This window comes from Arachis hypogaea, chromosome 1 (assembly GCF_003086295.3).
Source record: "Arachis hypogaea cultivar Tifrunner chromosome 1, arahy.Tifrunner.gnm2.J5K5, whole genome shotgun sequence".
NCBI lineage: Eukaryota > Viridiplantae > Streptophyta > Magnoliopsida > Fabales > Fabaceae > Arachis > Arachis hypogaea.
Window position 1 is genome coordinate 29,387,769 of NC_092036.1, and position 12,906 is coordinate 29,400,674.

The following is a 12,906-nucleotide window of genomic DNA, read 5'->3' on the forward strand; positions in this document are numbered from 1 at the left end:
TGTCTGAAAGTCCTTTCGCGTTTAGGATCAAAATCTAAAAGAGGTTCCCTGACTTTGTTCCTACGCATAAACAGACAGAAGACAAGAAAAGATGGAACTCTCTACGTCAGAGTACAAAGAATTCACAGTGAGGTAACCTGTGTAAACAAATAAAATAAAAAATACTAAAAAAATAAAGCAAACAGTTCGAAAATTATAAATAAAATTAAAGTGAAAATTTCGAATTTTTTCTTTTTTTTAAAAAGAATTGAACAGAAAAATTAAAATAAAAATAATTAGGTAACACCAAACTTAATTTCAGAAATAATAATTAATTCAAAATTCAAAAATTAAAGCCAAAAAATAATTAAAACTAATAAAATATAAAATTAAAAATAAAAGTAGGAATAAGGCAAGGGACAAATGAAACTAAAATGAAAACAATAAAAAGGAAAATTATGAAATTAAAGAAAATTAAACTAACCAGGATAACAAAAAAAAATTAAGAACTATTGAACGAAAATGAAAATTACGAAGGAAAGTAGAAAGAAAGGAAAACACGGGGCTGGTGAACGAAAAGCCAGGAAAAAGAATAAAGGAAAAAAAATGAAAAATAAAAATTAATAATATTAAAATAAAACTAATTAAAAAAATTATCTAATCTAAGAAATCAAACAACGAGTAGTTGTCAATCACAATTAATCCCCGGCAACGGTGCCAAAATTTTGGTTCAAAATTTACACTCACAAACTAACCGGCAAGTGCACCGGGTCGTACCAAGTAATACCTCAGGTGAGTGAGGGTCGATTCAACGAGAATTGATGGATCAAGCAACAATAGTTGATTAATTTACTTAGTTAGACAAACAGAAAATGGTGTTTGAGAGTTCAAAAAGTATTAAACAGGAAATTCAGAATATCAAAAGACAGGCAATAAATAAGTTGGGAATACAATATGGAGAAGGCAGTTAAGGCTTCGGAGTTATCTATTTTCCAGATTAACTTCTCTTATTAATTTATTTTAATCATGCAAGATTTAGTTCTTGGCAAATCATATATGACTAAACCCTAATTCCTTAGACCTTTTTAGTCTCCTCTAAAATTCATCAACCGCCAATTTCTTGGTCAATTAATTCCAATTAGAGGGTGAACTTTAATTCTGGTTATTATGCCACAGAAATTCTAATTACCCAAATATAAGGGTATTATATGTCACGTATCCCATTAAATCCAGATAAATTAGAAATTTAGGAGAATATATTTTCAAACTATTGTTCAAGTAAAGAGCTTTTCCAAGTTATACAAGAACTCAATTAAAAAGAGGATCATACTTCCGTTCCACCCAATTTCATAAAATAAAGAACAAAAATAATTCTTGAAATGTAAATCAGTACATGAATTAAAATAGAAAAAAAAAGAAACAGAATCAAGCCATACAATAGACAGAACTCCTAACCTTAACAATGGAGGTTTAATTGCTCATAGAAAAGAGTGAAAACTAGGATTTTTGTAAACTGTGAATTTTTGGGATGAGATGGAATAACCCCAGAAGAGAAGTTTCTTTTCTCTTTTATATCTAATCCTAATTAATTTAAAATCTATTTTCTAAAATTAAAATAATATCTTTTCCTATTTTAAAATAAAATTTAAATTTAAATCAGAATTAATTAACTAATCTACGCCTTATAACGTGGGGACCACTTGGCTTCACTAGATCCATGCCTAACTTCATGCTGCTCAACACATAAGCCGCCTAACTTGAGCTGAAGAGGAGGTAATGCGCCTTACTTGAAGTGGGAGTGCGCCTTACTTGAAGGAGAGCACATGTTGCGTATTGTTGTTGTTTCTTGCGCCTAACTTGAGAAATCACAAGTTAGGCGCAGCCTTGGCAGTGTTGATGGAGAAGAAGTATAGACTATTATATATCGTTGGAAAGCTCTAGGAGTTAGCTTTTCAATTCCACTAGAATCATGTTCATTGGACCTTTTTAGCTTGAGATATTCAGGTTTAAGTGAAGAGAGGTCAGGGTTGACAGCATCATTCGTCTTCTTCTCTTTCTGTGCGGAAACTCCATCGAATCCAGTCGAATGCTACCTAAAATAAACAGAATTGTACACGACTCAAAGTAACATCCATAGTGGCTAAAAGATAATTAATTATTGATTAAACTCAACAATTTAAATGCAAATTCACTAAGAAAAGATAGGAAAGATGCTCACGCATCAGCTACATGCATATTAATAGACACAAAATTCTGAGATTGCAGCAGCAGAAAAACTGTATTCTAAAATTCATTTTATCTTTTACCAATTAGGAAGGGTTTGGGGTTTGGGAATGGTGTGGTCCAAGGTGATGGATATCAAAATTTAAGAAATTGAACCTGTTATGCTTTTTTTGATGGTGCATGCCTCCTTTTCTGAATAGTTGCTCTTTCTCTCTTCATCAATAACTAAAAAAGAAAAAATCATAAAGTAAATGAAGCTGTGCAATTTCTATTGTTATTTAATCATGTCATTCAATCAAACACAGCACAATAAAACAAAACAAATAATTTTTTTAGGGTACCAATAATGGTAGAAAAAACCATGGAAGCTGGAAAAAAACATAACTAAGGGTAAATCAAATAAACAAAGAAAGAAAAGACAAGAACATTGCTCACAAAAGCTAAACAGAATTGAGGGTGTATTATTGAAAAGATATATGTATAGTTAACTAGTCTAGCCATTTAAAAAGTAAATAAAAAATTCTTTTTAAATGAAAGTAAGAATCCCAATTCTAGAGTTCTATATTTCTTTGAAGCCATGTGGAAAATTGGTCAATTACTTTGATAAAGGACATCATTATCAACATCATCATCTGCTTGAAAGTTATCAGTTTTGCACTTGATATTGAACCACTTCTTGACCAATATTTTGGGCCATGAAAGCTTCAGCAAATAAAGAAGAGAGTAAGTAATGGCTATGGCAGAATGCAATTGCAAAAGAAGCTTGGAACACAAATGCTATTTTTCTTAAATCAAACCTTGCTTTTCTTGGAGTTCTTATCTCTCATTGTTGTTGGAACAACTTCATATATCTTTATGAAGTTAGTGAGTGATATGAATATCTGTTAGTTATTCCTTTTTTTAAAAAATCTTTTTTCCTACTTAAATAGGGAAGCTAAGTTTATATTGAATTGGTGGTTATGTTGATGTATCTATTCAAACATATAAAAAGAAGGTAGAAAAAACAAAAAAAAAGAAGATGGCTTTGATTATGAAAGCAATTCAGTGAAGAGGCCAAGCAGAGGAGTAAAATAGAGGAAAGAATTGAAGTAAGTCTCTGTTTCTGATCATATTTTGAGAAAAGGTGGCAGCCCAGTTGGTCATATGCAACTATCTTGAAGTTGCAACTGTGAATTTTGAATCTTTATGGAGAAAGGAAACTGGAAGATGAACAAGTATGAAGATCTTGGAGAAGGTTTTGAAGAAGGCAAGGCAATGTAGAAGACAAGAAGTAAGAGCGTGTGTGTGTGTGTTTGGGTTCTGTAATGATTCAGAAATAGAGAGAGAGAGTTGCAATTACAATGCTTATATATCAATGGTGACCCACTTACACATTCACACTCACCAGAAAAAAAAATACAAAAATGGTAGTGATCAAAGTTGTCTGCTACGCACTCTTTTTTACCTATCTATTGAACTATTCTATGAATTATGAAAAGAAAAAACAACCAAATCATTAAATCACAGTTATATATTACATACACCGTTAACTGTATGTATTTTTTTAAATTAATAAAAGAGGAATATATTATATATTTTCAAAGTCTTCATAGAATATCTTATTCACTGTAGTATATATATTTTAAAACCTTTAAGGTCTTTACCTGAATCATTAGAAAGTATTTTTTTCCTTTGAAAATAAGATATGAAAATCATGTATCTGGAGTCACCACAAAATCATGGAGACTAGTCACCACAACAAGATTTGATTATATATTTGTCTGGTTATTAATAATTACAACAACAATAAAAACCTTTTCCAACTATTTTATTTAAAACCAAGGAAAAAGAAAGTAATGTGATTGACAATAAAATTTAAAATACCTCAAAAGATATTTAGCACATCTTATTCCAGTATCCTTTGAAATTAGATAATCAAGAAGCACTTGGTAATCATAATGTATCTGCAGATCAACAAGTTAAAAACAACATAATCAATAGATAAGATATTTTACTTCTTTTTAATTAATTAATAAAATGGATAGAATTGGGACCTATCTGCGTGTTGTGGCTACAATAACACTTGCTTCTGAAAGAAACAGGTAGAAAAGGTGTAGGTGGAAAAGTATATATAGCTGTAAAGACTTTACCTGAATTAGTGAATAATATATTCCTCTTTTATTAATTTAAAAAAATACTGCAGTAGAAAGTAGAAAAAATAATTTAAAGCCTTCAAGGTCTTTACCTAAATTAGTGAACAATATATTTCTTTTCAAAGGCTTCAAGGTCTTTACCTGAATCAGTAGAAAGTAGAAACCTACCTGCTACCAGGTACCAACCCCAGCAAGAAAGGAAAGTGAAAACAGAAAACCTAATCTAATCCTATTTCTCAGCTATTCAGAATCAAAACCTAATCTAATCCTATTTTATCAACCTAAAAATCCAATAATCAGAAAACAAATCTAACTAAACTAATTACTAAAATCAAATTAACTAAACAACATTAATTGAACTCAACAGAAATTAAAAGAATTTTAAAACCAAAACATGGTCTCTACGGTTCGAATAAGGGGAAAGAGAGAGGTGGAACCGCGGCTGACGAGGAACTGATTTTGGTCACCACGGAGCTAGAGCTTGTGCAAAGGTAGCCGCGGCATTGATTGGAGGAGATGATGGCTGTAGCGCTAAGAAGATATGCGAGCTTGAGGGGCGGTGGTAGTGGAGCTTGAGCTTGCTTTGTTTTGTGAACGAGAAAGAATGAGAGAGATAGGGGCTGTGTTCTACTGGTTCAGTGTTTAAAAAAGAAGAGAAGAAGGAGAAGGTAGATGCGACGGTTAGGGTGGCCGGTGGTGGCACTGTGGGTGAAGAAAGGAAAATAAGAAGCTCGTTGATGGAGAGGGGAATGCTAGGTTTAGCTCGTTTGATTTGGTGCTATGAATGAATGGAGCTCGGGCACAAAGGATCATAAAGGCGAATATTAACATTTTCGACGAAAAATTTTAAATTACAGACAGATTTTCTGTCTGTATTAATTTAATAAAACACAGCATTTTGTCCATTTAATTACAAACAGATTTTCTGTCGATAATCATTTTTCACAAAAAAATTAATTTTTCCGACAGAATTATCAACGAATTCTCTTTTCTGTCTGTAATTTATGCTAATTCATTTTTTTGTTTCCGATGAAAAATCCCTCGTAAATTCCGTCTGTATTTCCGTGGGATAAAATCCGTCAGAAATATCCGTCTGTAATAACTAGCTTTCTAGTAGTGAAAGTACTCAAAATACATGACATAAACTCCTATATCTCTATGAAACCTCTAAAAGGAACAAAAGTAAAGCATATCTAGAGGAGAAGTCTATACACATATCTATATACATAGCAAAAAACAAAAGACAATATCTCATCATTGCTTGCCAAAAGAGACTCCAGACGCTTAGCGAGGTGCCTCTCGACCTGCATCTGAAAACAACATATGTATGGAATGAGAACTGGGAGTTCTCAGCATGGTAATGATGCCAACATACACAACATATAAGGCCCCAGAAAAGCTAAAGGCGATCCTATAACTCCGACACTCAGATTTAAAACTTAGAGTTATAATTTAAAACCATGAATAAGGTAAGTTATCTAAGGCCCTTAGGTTCTAACCAAATTCTAACTTAACCCCTCAATTCTCACTTTCCTCTAATCCCTCAAACTTTGGTGGAACAACCCTCGTCACTTCTCCGCTAGATAAGGGATCTCTCAGTTGCACAGACAAACAATACAGACAAAGAAATATGCTTCATAAGCCTTAAAGATGTTAATTTTTAATTCTCTTCTATTACAATCAATGTCGTAATATGTTTGTTGAGTGATTTCAAGATTTATATGGCAAGAATGGCTTGGAAGATGGAATGGAAGCATGCAAAAGTGAAAGGAACATGAAGAATTGAAGTTTTGAGGATCTAGCGTTCACGCATACGCATGGCTCATGCGTATGCATGACCCGCGCAAAGCTAAACTTGTGCGTGCGCATGACATGAAGCATGTAATTTTCTTAGAATTGCACGTGCCAGCAATTTCTGGACCTTTTCTTAGGCCTAAATCAACTCAATTCTAAATGGAGAAAGTTCAAGGGAGAATGGACACACACCAGCATATACACATTTTCTTAATATTGAGCTAATTTTTGTTCCTAAGTTTCTAGAGAGAGAAACTCTTCCTTCTCTCTAGGGTTTTATTAGTGCATTTTGATTACAATATATCTCAATTCCTAGTTTGGATCTTGTTGAATTTCTCTTTTGTTGCTTTAATTGTAGTTTCTCTAGCTTAATTTTACTTAGAAACTTTGTTAGCCACTTTCTCTTAGTTTGTTAGTTTATGGATCTTGTTAATTTTGAATTTCTATTAATGCATTGAAGTTTTCATGGTTTATATGTGTTAATTGAGTTGTGATCATTGCTCATTAGTAGTGGATAGATTTAATTGTGCTTAATTTTCTCAATTACATGATATTCTTTTTGCTTGCTCACCAAGTGTTTGATAGAATGTTTACTTTGAATATGCAGTAGATTTTTTTTCTTGACTTGAGGGTTGAGTATTAGCGTATCTTTGAGTTGTTAATGTTCAATTCTAGTTGGTAATTAAGGGTTGTTAATTGGTTTGTTTTTCACTAACGCTAGTCTTTCACTAAGTCAAATTAGTGATTGGCTAGGACTTGTGGATTGAAATCAATTATGCTTACTTGACTTTCCATTATTGTTAGAGAATGAAGAAGTAGGAATACTCTTGCTAATTACCATATTTGTGTTTAATAACAAGGATAGGAAGCCTAGTTCTCACCCCTAGCCAAGGCTCTTTAGATTAATTGATTGTTATCCCTTTTCGTTGACTTTATTTTCTTAGCTCTCTTACCTTAATTTCGTATTTCTTAGTTACATGCTATTTTATTGTGATCATCTTAGTTACATTCTTGTTAGATAGGCAATTACTTGCTTGGTATTCCTAATTGTCATATTTTACTTGTTAATTGTTATTTGCTTTAGGATTCTAGTCACTTTACTTTTCCCGCAAGCAATTCAAAACTCCTAAATTTCCTAATCAATGATGTGCATTCAATTGCAAGTCCTAGGAAAATGACTCGGGATCCTACTCTCGGTAATTGATTTGATTCTTGTGACACTCTTCTAAAGTTTAATTGAGGGTTACTTGTCGGTTTAGGCTATACTTGCGACATTCAAGTTTGAAAACGTTTTGGATTTTCTAGACCGGCATTTATCCTCCGCCAGTTTCCCGAATTAATAATATGTGTAGTACTACTTGCCATAATTATTTTCTATGTGTGATTATTTGTTTGAGTGTCTGATTACTTGGGATTGTGATTTATTGGTTTGCAACTTATTGTAGAGTGTGGTGGCTTGTAAGAGATCAACTTTATGATTGTCTAAATGTTGAATGAATTTTAGCTGGAGGCCTTGATTAAATAAGTTCTAATACTTGATATATATATTGACGTGTTATGGGATGATTGGTAAAATTAGAGTTTGTATGAGAAATATACATAATTGAAATTGGGATGGACATTGTTGATGGCTTGGAATGAGAAAAATTAGGTAGCCTATTGCTGGGTCGTATATTTAATTAATATGTTGTATATTATTGGAAAAAAGATTGATGTTTGGTGAATTAATGAGTAAAGAACTAGATGGAGTAAAGTAATGAAATAAATGGTTAAGAAAAAGATTCATAGGATGAGCAATGATCACTACGGTGTACCAAACTTTCTTAAATATATCCTTTTATGACAATTCTAAAACCTTTCTACTGAATCCATGTGGTTAGGTTCCTACCCTTCACAACCCTATATTTTTTCAGAAAAATAGATGAAGAAGGCAAGTTCTAGACGTTTACTTCTATATCCTTAGACTGGATTTATATTTGGTTATTGATTTCCTTTACCATTATTATTATATCTCGTAAAGAGGGATAGGATTTGTAATTATACATGTATGTAATATTGACATGTTACTTGTATAAGTTATTCTTGTGAATGTAATAGTGTTGTATGATGATTTGTATATATGTATGTATGTATAAAAGAAAAATATTTTCAATTTTTCAAAAAACAAATCTAGGAGGATTTTTCAGGGGAAGGCTCCTACTTATTATAGATATATATTTAGAAATCGTCATAATATCCTCGTTATCAGAGTGGCGCAGCTGGAAGCATAACATTCTGGTAGTGAGAGTATTACAGGATAGTGGTTTCGTCCCGCCCATGGAGAGAACAGCGGCTTTGTCTCGCTCACGGATTGATAAGGATGTTAAATTTTCTAGTGATAGTGGGGGGTTATGATAAATTATAGGTTATGAAATTTAAGATAGTGATTATCACTGATGATGATGATTATGTAGGATGATGGTTTGGTTGATGATGATTATGATGAATGTGACTATTGATTGAAATATGACTATTAGATTGGCAAGGATGTGGATTTTGTATCGCTTATGTTGTTGATAAGGCATCTGCGCCTGCCAAGGATGGTGATTTTGTCCCACTTGTTAAGTGCTATGATATGGATGTGGGGATAGTGGTTTTATCTCATCCACATTCTCTTTAATTGCAAGGTGAAAAGGCACTCTCCTTCATTTTATATAGCACAGCCTCACAGGAAAAGGTGGTAGACAGGAAAAGGTGGTAAGGCACTCTCCCTCGATTTATTCCCCCTAGTGATACCTCCAGGAGAAGGTGGTAAGGCACACTCCATTGATTATATTTCTCCTGGGGATGCGTAATAGAGAGATGATGTCCGGGTTAGCTACCGAATGTGTTGAGTCTGGCAGTATAACCGACACGTGAGCTCATGGTCAATAAGACAGTCATGCATCATATGCATTTATTTGAATTATTTGGGTGTGCATTTTATTGCTGTGGTGTGCTTATGTATTTTATTTGATTATGTGTTATGTGTTATATGCTTTCTATGTACTTTCTTGTGTGTTTTGATTGTTCGATTTGATTGTTTTTGCTTGTGCATAGAGGTGATGGAGATTGAGGTGGATTGACTTTAGATTGCCCTTAGGCTAGTTTGTGTGTTGAATGTATAAGAAAAAGATATGGCAATTTATTGGATAGAAAACCCTTAGGTATGTCTTTGACCCCTAAAGAAAAGACTTAAAGATTTATTGTACTTTTTGCAAATCACATATGACTAAAGAACCTTTAAAGATGAAATTATATATATATAAGTAAAAATATTTGAAAATAAAGAAAATAAAGACCGCAAGCTTTTATAAAGATAAATTTTTTGAGATGTGCGTTGACCAGGTGTATTTATTTCTATTACATTTGTGGCATTCTCTTCTTCTATAGAAGATCGTATGATTTGGTTCTCACTCCTACATCCAATATTTTTTAGGAAAATAGACGAAAAAGGTAAGCATTGGGTGTACGTTATTTGTTTTATTATGTTAGATGTTTCCTTGTCTTTGTTATTGTTAATTTACATCTTATAAAGATAGATAGGAATTGTAATTATATATTTTATATATCATTTGTGTAAAGTATTGTAAATAAAAATGCAGTCATGAATTATGATGTATTTTATGTATATTTGTGTGAATTGTTCTTATAAAGAAATAAAGTGTATAAAAAAAATACATACCGGTTATTCAAGAAAAGTTAATAAGGATTGGAGGTAAAGGCTCCTCCTCTATATAAATATATGGATATGTCATAATAATATCATCGTTATTAGAGTGGCGCAACTGAAAATATGATATTCTGATGATAAGAGTGTTACACATAAGAATTTTGAATAAAGGATCTCACTGATTGAGGAACTTTTACTGATTGAGAAACTTCTATGACTTACTTTGAATTGAAAACAGGGAAAGTGAAAAAAAAAAACGAAAAAAGATAAAGAACAGCGAGAAAGAGATTTTCTTACAAAAAAATTGAAAAGAAAATGGGTCTAGTGTGACGTTCATTGCAGAAGGAAAATTAGTAAGAGATTATTCTATCAGATACCATATTAAACTTTACTTGGGAAAAGAAAAATGAATGACTTACTTTTTATCAAGGTTCTGAAAACCGAACCGGTCATCGAACCGTTTTAGCTACTAGTTCATTGGTTTATAAATTCAACCGGTTCGACCGTAGTTGAACCAAAAAAACCTTTTCTAATAAAATAATAAATAAAATATAAATAAACACATTAAAACATAATTATAGTCTAATATAAACCTTAAAGTTGTAATTACATGTCCCTAAAGGCCATTGGGAGCACCTTATATTCCCAACCTAAGTTCTCAACCGTTACCTCACTTATTCTAATTACTACCTGCATAGGTCTAAAGTTTTAATATGATTCATTGTTGCATCAAAATATCCCAAACAATTTAACTAAATCATCTATTGTCTGCTTACTGTAATCCAGTACGTGTTCTAGCAAGTCTTTATATGTTAAAAAATATTCTACCAATTTGCCCGGCTGAGCAGTCTTTATATGTTTAAGTCTCTTATTCTTATTGCCCGGCTGAGCAGCCTTTGAAGTTTGAACATACCTAAAACAATCATGAAATATAGAAATCTTAACAAAATCCTGAACATTCACTTCCATTGCAGCAAAATCTTAATTATTTTTTCCACAAAGATTGTTTTTTTCTTCATTATACCAAACATTTTTTTAGAGGATTAGTCAAGCAGCTAACTCTAGGTATTCCTTCACTAGTTCCAGTTCCCATGAATATAATCTCTGCCTGATCACCAGATAATTCAACCCCAATATCTCCATTTGCAAAAGATGTAGTAGCAAATAGAATAAAGGCAAAAAATCAACACAAATTTCACCTAATCTCATATCAAATTAAGAATCTGAACAATCCAAAAGCATAGTTCTAGCTTCAATTAAATAATATCAGAGTACAATCATGGAATCAAATTATGATAATAAATAAATAAGTGGAACAAAATTGGAGTAGTTAGTTAGATAGTTACTAGATTGGAGGTGAGAGTGAATGGGAAGGAGAAGAGAAACGAAAGAGGGAGAGCGCCAACAGAAAGAAAAGGAAGAGCAAAATCAATTCAGTAAACAAATAACATCCAAAATTAAATAATATCAGAGTACAATCATGGAATCAAATTATGATAATAAATAAATAAGTGGAACAAAATTGGAGTAGTTAGTTAGATAGTTACTAGATTGGAGGTGAGAGTGAATGGGAAGGAGAAGAGAAACGAAAGAGGGAGAGCGCCAACAGGAAGAAAAGGAAGAGCAAAATCAATTCAGTAAACAAATAACATCCAAAATTATTCAAAATTATTCACAGTTTTGGTGTTCATCATGTTGAATCACAGTTCAGTTTCAGTAATCACAGTTCAGTTTAGCAGGATCAGTTGAATCTTGAATCAGTTCACGGTTTTACACTACACAGTTCAAAGAAAAATAAAACAGGTAGATAGAAATTCAAAGTTCACAGTTTCGGTGTTCATCATGTTGAATCATAGTTTAGTTTCAGTAATCACTAATCAGTAATCACAGTACAGTTTAGCTCCTTCCAATCAGTTGATATTGAATCAGTTCACAGTTTCACACTGCACAGTTCAAAGAAAAATAAAATAGGAAGACAGAGTTTCAAAGTTTACAGTTTCGGTGTTCATCATGTGACTGTCATAGAGCTTCACAAAATCAAAGATTCAAAGAAATACTCAATCAAACTCATCAGGAATCAAACAATCATAACTAAAAAGAATATTACCTGGAACTCTGGAAGCTCGAAGGCACCTTCAAGGCTTCAACAGAACATGCAATAGAGAGAGTGGGAGACAGCGAAGGGACGACGGTGAGAGTGAGGCATTCTCAATTCTCGACGGTAAGAGTGAGGCGTTCTCAGTTCTCAACGGCAGTGGCTCAACCCGTGTGAGAGTGAGGCGTTCTCACTTCTCAGTTCTCGACAGCTCTGCAGTGGCTCGACGGTGGTGGCTCGACCCGTGTGACGGTGTGAGAGTGAGGCGTTGGAAGCAGCTTCAGTGAAGCCTGCTCGATGAATGAGAAGCACTGAAGCAGAGAAGGCAATTAGGGATCTGGAGTTTTGGACATTTAGGGTTTCAGAGGTAAAAAACGGCAGCGTTTTGTTGCCAACCAAAAAACCGATCGGATCACAGTTTGGTTCGACCGACCGGTTATCAGCCGGTTTACTAGTTTAATTTTGATTTTTAAATTTTATGGTTTTAATGATTGACCGAATCATTTTTCTGTCCGATTCACAGTTCGACCGGCCGGTTCAAACCAATTTTCAAAACATTGCTTTTTATTGAATCTAATGGCTTATATATATACAACTGGATGCACAAGTAATTCTAACTAATCTAACTAATATATTAATAGGACACTTGGCATAATTTAATAAATAAATATCATTCTAATATTAATTGTTGATTTTAATATATATTTATACATAAATATATATATAATTTAATTTATTTTTAATATATATTTTATATTTTAATTGATATTTTATACTAATAGTTAGTTGTGATAATTAAGTTTAGTATACACTTAGCATGATTGTAAGGATATAAACTAGTAATAATAATTTGAATAAAGTGATAATTAAGTCTGAAAATTTATTTTTTAGATTAAATAGCCTCTAAAAAAGTATTAATTTGGTTCTTAGTAATAACAAACAGTGAACAACTTTTAGAACAAAAGAGAGTACTAAACAGTTTCTATTTATAA